Raw genomic sequence first — 8,606 nt, 5'->3', positions numbered from 1 at the left:
CACACACAATTTGAGTAATCAACTCATATTCCTAGGTTCGCACAAGCCCTAATTTTGTACTCCCTCCGTAAAAAAATATAAGAGCATTTAGATCACTAAAATAGTGATCTAAACTTTCTTATATTTCTTTACAACCACGCACGATGCACTCGCACATTGACATCACATAGCGCCGCAGTCTTCAGATCTCCACTGTCCAGACGTTGGGTCACCCGTACATCATCTCCTAGATCCCGTCGGAAGTCCACATTGTGGCATCATCGAGTGTCCAGTCTCCGACATTGATCCGATCAACCCCAGGTATAAATTGTTACGCCCCAGATGAGTAAAAGGGCGCGATCTGTTTGAGAAATCTGGTCCTGAACAATCATATTATTATTCCTTAGTTCATATACATAATTTACCTTCAATAATTAGCAAAATTCTACATTGTTGCTAATCAAATGATTTACTTCCACGTACACTATGCATAGCTTGCACTGTTCAACCTTTGATGCAATGTTTTTATTTTCAGCACCCTGTTACCGTCTCGTCCAGAAAGTATGCATGTGGTAACGGAAAAAGGAAAGGAAAAATGACTGATAGAACCACAGAGAGGGGTGGTTCACAAAATTTTCAAGAGTAATACTAGTGATTCAATGAATCCAGATGATGAGTCGATGATAGTTATTCTGGTGGAAGAGCATCAAGAAGAAATTGTTGTATGTGATTGGCAACGATCCCATCATAAGCGACTTGCATTGAGGAAAGTTAGAAGAAATTTTGAAGGTACATCCAATTATTTGATATGAAAATGATTTTGAATGCGAATTGTTTATTGATAACATTTTATATAGATGTATATTGGTCATATTGCTATGATGGTTGTACAAAGGGGCCCAAAGACATAATTTCGATCCGGGTCCCCAAAATCTCAGGACCGGCCCTGTATGACGCCTTTAGCGTGTAATGGGTTTGCACATGTATTGGTCTCAATCGTTTTTCCAGGCATTTGTTGTCACAATCGCTTCTTTTTAGTCTTTTTCAGTTGCTTTTTTGTTATCTATTTCTCTATTGGGGTTCACAATTTTCTTTTGGTTTTTTGTTTCTCTCGTTTTTCAGTGGTTTTTCCTTTTTCTTTCTTTACTATAATTCATTAAAATTTTGGTGTTCTTTCTTTTTTGGGAGTTTTTATGCATCTTTTCGGTTTCTATGGTTTCTGATGATTTTTCTACTTTTTATATCTTTCCTAGTGTATTCTATTTTTTGCTTCTCCTTCAGGTTTTTCTTTTCCATTGTTGTTTCCTCCCACTTTTCCAGTTTTCATTTTAAGTATTTTTCTATACAATTAACAATAGGAGTATATGTTTATAAATACACACCAAACATTTTTATTAATGAACATTGATTTTTCTTAATATATGATGACTTTTTAGTATATGACAAAAATAATGAATATGTTTTGAATGTACACTGAATTTATTTTAAGCATAGACAGGACAGTTTTAAATGCATGATGACCACTTTCTTAAGCAAACATTTGGTTTTTTCTGGGAAAAATTGAATGGAAAAATGAAGAAAAAGCAAAGAAAAAAAAACTACAATGGCAATCTGAGCTGGCCCACTGTGCTTCCTTCCGCACAGTGTGCTTCACATGAGGAAAATATAAAATAGAACTTTTTTCACAAAACTTAGGAAAAACCATGCAAAATTCAAAATCCTAAAAAAAAAAGAAAACTCCAAAACACGTCAAAAACATGCATCGCGACCTGGCTGCACCCCGAGCGCCCGCTAGGAATCCCCCAAAAGGTATCCGTTCATTATCGTTCCCCACTATATCGCCTCTTGCGAGCCCTAACATTGCCTTGCTTAGATGCTAGTCGCTCACCATGCCTATTGGGACGGCCTGTGAACCACAATCATCTATGAACACGCTTGTCGCTCTGCCTAGCTGCGCTTGTCCCCTTTCTTATATAATTCTTGTCCCCTTCGTTACATTACAATAGTCAACATATCATTAAAAAAACCAGCTTACGTGCATTTCAAAAAATGTTTCATGATATTTAAGAAAGTTTAGATGTTTTAAATCATGTTCATGTTATTTTTAACAAAATGTTCATGAAAAATGTGAAAAGCTTGTTCTCGCAGTTTGTTAAAAAATTGTACCATTCAAAAATGGTTGATGACATTGAAAAAAATGTTCACGTGTTTAAAAATATGTTAATGGCATTAAAAAATGTTCATGCAATGTTAAAAAATGATCACACGTTTAAAAAAAATCATACCATTTTTGAAAAGTATTCAAAGTATGTTACAATATATATTCACCATGTATTTGAAAATATTTAATGTAATTTGATAATTTCAACATGTATTCGGCTAAAATGTTGAATATGTATTCGAAAATATCAAACATATATCTGAAAAATGTTCAACGTGTATTAAAAAAGGTCGACATGTATTTGAAAATAGGAAAAGATAAAGATGAAAATATAATAATAGTAAAAATGAGCAATGAGGAGGAAAAACGAAAAAAATAATGAAAACAAATCAAAACCGATAGAGAAAAATGCTAAAAACAGGAAAAGAAAAAATAAACCCGCTCAAAACCTTACAAAAAACTGGGCGTAAGGTTTTGAAAACAAATGTGGTCGCAATACTAATGTAGGTAGAACCTTTTCTAAAACCGCTTGCTCAAATCTTGTTTGGCCAGCCCACCCGAGTGAAATGTATAGGCGAGAGCTGCTGCAGTCTCGCAATAAGCAAGACCTAGCATTTGCGGATTGCTATTGCTATCTCTGGCAATGTGGTGGTTTCAGGCGCACTTAAACCCCAACATCCCAATAAGTTGCACAAGATTAGAAGCAGGCACGGAAAATTTCTTTTGGCCCGGTTGGTAGTACTACAATTGTCTTTTCTATTTATTGCTAATTTGTTTCCTGAGAAACACTGTGACTTACCATTTCAAGAAATACTGCCCACGCTAAGATAGTATATTAATATTGGTATTTTTTATAGCGTTAAGATTGAGATTGTAAGTATTTGTATTTGTATGACTCTGCACTCTATTTATTTAAGATTGTTTGTCTCAATTATTTATTTATTTAAGATTGATACTACTTAGTGAGGCTTGAGTAACTAGCTTTTAATACCATTCGAGCAGATACTTCACTACATAGATAGCTGCACGGAGTAGCAGTGGTGGAGCACAAATAATTCACTGCATGGGCTAAGGCAGGCCAGGTTGAAGGATACCTCATAAAATTTGCTCTCAAGACGCTTTTGTTGAGCCTAGTTTTGCCCTAAAGTAGCTCTGCTAGTACGGAGTAGCAATTGTTTTGGAACACGTACATATCCAACTCCATTTCACATATACAAAGGGGACACACCTTCATTCACCATGTTACTTCGGTATAATTAGTTTTTCTTTAGAAACAACAAACATAGACTCAAGATCTCACACAACTTTTTTTGCAAAGATCAGAACACACGTCTCACTATTGACACTATTGACAGGAATATCATCTTGCACTTATTGTTTATGCTGCACAAAAATGAATATTCAAGCATTAGTAACAAGTTAAAACCTGGCTCCGGTTCCCCATAGGCTAGTGGTACAACCACATGTTAGAATATATTGTAACATGTATATACGGTGTGATTATAAACCGTATATATGCCTGGTAGATTAGTGTGTTGCGTGTGCATTGTAATCAGGTAGTTGTGGTTGTTGTGATTTATCCTCATCTCTTTAGCCTTTTCTTGAGGATCAATCCAACACAACCGAACTGCCAAGATCTTGTAATCTCTCTGTCTATATAACATGCAACGCGTCCCTGCCAGAGGCATACGCTTCATCCAATCTTTCATGGTATTCAGAGCCAACTTCCTCTCCAACATCCAACCCTAGTCATGGCTAGCTCCAGCTCCGCCGCCGCCGCTTTTGCCCTCATTCCCATCGCTGATAAGCTGCACCGGGGTAACTACCTGGTCTGGCGCGCCCAAGCCCTAGCCACCATCCGCGGAGCACAGCTGATTGATCATCTCAATCCTGATCACCAGTTCCCGGAGCCTAAGCTTACCGACAAAGATGGTAAGCCGATAGATGTGCCGAACCCGGAATATCTCATCACCTTGGCGCAAGACTCGCAGGTGCTGAGTTTCATCTTCAACTCGATCTCGCCACCTGTGATGATCCAAGTCGCACACTGCACCAAGGCCGCCACGACATGGGCCGCCATCAGGGAGATGTTTCTCTCCCAGACGCAGGCCAACATCGTCAACACGCGGATCGCCCTCTCCACCACCAAAAAGGGCACCGCGACCATCGCCGACTACATCGGGCGCATGAAAGTGCTGGGCGACGAGATGGCTTCAGCAGGCAAGCCGCTCGACGATGATGACATGGTCTCCTGCATCCTTGCAGGGCTGGACTACGACTACATCTCGTTTGTCTTGTCCATCTGCGCCGCGAGGACTGAACCAATCAAGGTAGCTGAACTTTACTCTCAGTTGATCGGCTTTGAAAAGCGTCTTGCTATGTTCGAAGGTGGCAACCACTCCTCCCAGTCCTCGGCAAATGCCATCTCTCGTGGCCGTGGTGGTGGCCGCGGTGGAGGTGGCCGTGGCAATGGCGGCCGCGGCAATGGAGGAGGTGGCCGTGGCAACAGAGGCCGCGACAATGGAGGCGGTGGTCACGGAAATGGAGGCCGCGGCAACGGCAACAGAGTAGATGATCTTCCTAAGATCGTCTGCCAAATCTGCAAGAAGCCGAACCACACCGCCCTTGAGTGTTACCGTCGCTTCGACATCTCCTACACCAAGAACGAGAAGAGCGCCGGATCTGCCACAACCTTGTCCTATGGAGTGGATACCAACTGGTATCTGGACACCGGTGCCACCGACCACATCACCAGCGAGCTCGACAAGTTGACCGTCCACAACAAGTATCACGACAACGATCAAGTCCACACTGCCAACGGAGAAGGTATGGAAATTAGTCATGTTGGTCACACTACTGTTCGTACCCCTACTCGTGATCTTCATCCAAAGAATATCTTGCATGTACCCGATGCCGCCAAAAACCTTATCTCTGCTCATCGTTTATCCACCGACAATCATACTTTCCTTGAAGTTCACCCAAATTTCTTTCTCGTCAAGGAACAGGGAACGAGGAAAACCCTTCTGCGCGGCAGATGTAGACAAGGCCTCTACCCCGTATCATCGGCTCCTCTTAGTTCAAGCAAGCAAGCGTTTGGTGCAAATAAACTACCTGTTGAAAGGTGGCACAGTCGGCTAGGACATCCGTCATCTACCATAGTGCGTCATGTTCTTAGTCAGAATGATATTCCTTTTTCTAGTAGTGAGTTAAATAAAGAAGGTGTTTGTGATGCATGCCAAATGGGCAAAAGTCACCAACTTCCTTATCCTAGTTCAAACAGTGTGTCTAAAGCTCCTTTAGAGCAAATCTTCTCCGATGTATGGGGGCCTGCCCGTGATTCTATCAATAGGAAAAACTATTATGTGTCTTTCATCGATGATTACAGCAAATTTACGTGGATATATCTACTCAAGCATCAATCTGAAGTGTTTAAAGTCTTTCATGAATTTCAAACTCTTGTTGAAAGGTTGTTCAATAAAAAAATAATCACTATGCAAACATACTGGGGTGGCGAGTATGAACGCTTAAATTCCTTCTTTCGTCAATTAGGAATCACTCACCATGTCTCCTGTCCCCATGCTCATCAGCAAAATGGGTCAGCAGAAAGAAAACATCGGCATATTGTTGATGTAGGGCTCTCTCTCTTAGCCCATGCCTTCATGCCCTTGAAATTTTGGGATGAGACTTTTCTCTCTGCCACCTACTTGATAAATCGCACCCCTAGCAAAGTGATTAATTTTGAAACTCCTTTGACACGATTGTTTCATGAACAACCCAATTATCACTCTCTTCGAGTTTTTGGGTGTGCATGCTAGCCGAATCTTCGCCCTTATAATTCCAAAAAATTAGAGTTTCGTTCCAAACAGCGCGTCTTCCTTGGCTACAACAATCTTCACAAGGGTTTTAAATGCCTAGATGTTGCTGCTGGACGAGTCTATATATCCCGTGATGTTATTTTTGATGAAACGGTTTTTCCATTTGCATCCTTAAATCCCAATGCAGGCGCCCCTCTCCGGTCGGAAGTCCTTTTGCTCCCTGAATCTGCACCAGACTAAATTTCGCACTAATCCTGTTGCTAACAATGGAGGAAATCCAGTTTTTGTGCATGATTTTATGCAGCCAGAACAAGACGAAAATGCTGTAGAACACGAGGAGGATTCAGGTGCTGTGGGCAGCGATCCCGAGATGGCAGGGCCAGCAGGCGCAGGCGGCCCAGGGGGCGAATCTGCCTCGGCCGCACAGACGCTGCCCAGGGAACGACGCGTGGCGAACGGTGGGTCGCCCGCTGCATCCCCCGACACCGCGCCATCAGACGGGCCCGCCGGCTCCCCTCCTGGAGGCCGCCAAGTGGGCCAACCGAGCGAGGGAGACACGGACTCCCGCGCGGATCTGCCCCGACAGGATGCAAGATCCTCTGTCGCTGGTGACAGATCTGCTACGGGATCGCGTGCTGATGTTGGAGCACGTGCGGATCCTCCTCCCTCTGGCGGATCTTCTGTGTCACATGTACTTGCAGTCTCTAATGTGCTGACTCAACGAACATGATCACAACACGGTATTTCAAAACCTTAAGTTCGTACAGATGGCACAGTTAGGTATGACAAGCTCAAACCTCGTTTTGGCGGTCTGATAACTACTGGTGAACCTCATAGTTTGCAAGATGCCTTGAATGATACAAATTGGAAGAGGGCTATGAATGATGAGTATGATGCTCTTATTAAAAATAAGACATGGCACTTAGTTCCACCAGCAAAAAATAAAAATGTTATTGATTGTAGGTGGGTCTATAGGATTAAAAGAAAGGCAGATGGTCAAATTGACAGATACAAGGCAAGGCTAGTAGCAAAGGGTTTCAAACAAAGATATGGTATCGACTATGAGGATACATTCAGTCCTGTTGTTAAAGCAGCTACTATCAGACTTGTTCTTTCTGTTGCAGTATCCAGTAACTAGAGTCTCAGGCAATTGGATGTTCAGAATGCGTTTCTTCATGGCGTTCTAGAGGAAGAAGTTTATATGAGACAACCACCTGGCTATGAGATAAAAGGCAAGGAAAATCATCTCTGCAAACTTGACAAAGCTCTATATGGTTTAAAACAGGCACCTCGAGTATGGTACTCCAGGTTGTGTGACAAACTTCAAGCACTTGGTTTTAAACCATCAAGGGGAGATACTTCTCTGTTCTTCTTCAGAAGAGGAAAAATTATTATGTTTATGTTGGTCTATGTTGATGATATAATTGTTGCTAGCTCATCACAAGATGCAACTATAGCTTTGTTGGCAGATTTGAGGAGAGACTTTGCCTTGAAAGATCTAGGAGATCTACATTATTTCTTGGGAATTGAAGTCAAGAAAGTGAAAGGGCATTCTCCTGACCCAAGAAAAATATTTCATGGATATTTTGAAACGTGCAGGTATGATAAATTGCAAGGTTTCAAACATGCCTCTCTCAACATCCGAAAAACTGTCAAAAGAAGGGGGAGAACCTTTGGGGGCCGAAGAGTCAACAAGGTATAGAAGTATGGTAGGTGCCTTGCAATATTTGACATTAACAAGACCTGATATTTGTTTCCCAGTGAACAAAGTTTGTTAGTATTTGCACTCTCCTACCTCCCAACACATGACAACAGTTAAAAGGATTTTGGGATATCTTAAAGGTACTATGAGTACAGGTCTGAAATTCACCAAGTCAGCTTGCAATATTGTTAGTGCCTTTTTAAATGCTGATTGGGCAGGATGTCCTGATGACAGAAGATCAACAGGAGGTTTCTGTGTGTTTTTTGGTCCCAACTTGATTTCTTGGAGTGCACGTAAGCAGGCTACTGTTTCAAGATCAAGTACTAAGGCAGAATACAAATCCTTAGCTAATGCAACTGCTGAGATTATTTGGGTCCAAACTCTTCTGCGTGAACTTGGAGTTGCTCATTCGCCAGTTGCTCGTCTTTGGTGTGACAATATTGGTGCCACATATATGTCAGCAAATCCAGTGTTCCATGCAAGAACTAAACATATAGAAGTTGACTATCATTTTGTTCGAGAGAGAGTAGCTAGCAAGCTATTGGATATTTGTTTATACCCACAGGTGATCAAGTTGCTGATGGGTTTACCAAAGCCTTGTCATGGCGAAAACTGGAAGATTTTAAGAGCAATCTCAACTTGGTGAAGTTGTGATTGAGGGGGCGTGTTAGAATATATTGTAACATGTATATACGGTGTGATTATAAACCGTATATACGCCCGGTAGATTAGCGTGTTGCGTGTGCATTGTAATCAGGTAGTTGTGGTTGTTGTGATTTATCCTCATCTCTTTAGCCTTTTCTTGAGGATCAATCCAACACAACCGAACTGCCAAGATCTTGTAATCTCTCTGTCTATATAACATGCAACGCGTCCCTGCCAGAGGCATACGCTTCATCCAATCTTTCACCACACTCATAATCATCCTACCTAGTAGTGACCAACAAAT

The 8,606-nt window shown here is 41.7% G+C and overlaps 1 pseudogene; it reads left to right on the top strand.

The window, feature by feature from the left end:
- Positions 1-4,365: 4,365 nt before the first annotated feature.
- On the top strand, positions 4,366-4,507 carry LOC119359945 (annotated as a pseudogene).
- The last annotated feature ends 4,099 nt before the right edge of the window (positions 4,508-8,606 follow it).

The sequence above is a fragment of the Triticum dicoccoides genome, chromosome 2A, assembly GCF_002162155.2.
Source record: "Triticum dicoccoides isolate Atlit2015 ecotype Zavitan chromosome 2A, WEW_v2.0, whole genome shotgun sequence".
Classification (NCBI taxonomy): Eukaryota; Viridiplantae; Streptophyta; class Magnoliopsida; order Poales; family Poaceae; genus Triticum; species Triticum dicoccoides.
This window is presented reverse-complemented; position numbering and strand designations above follow the sequence as displayed.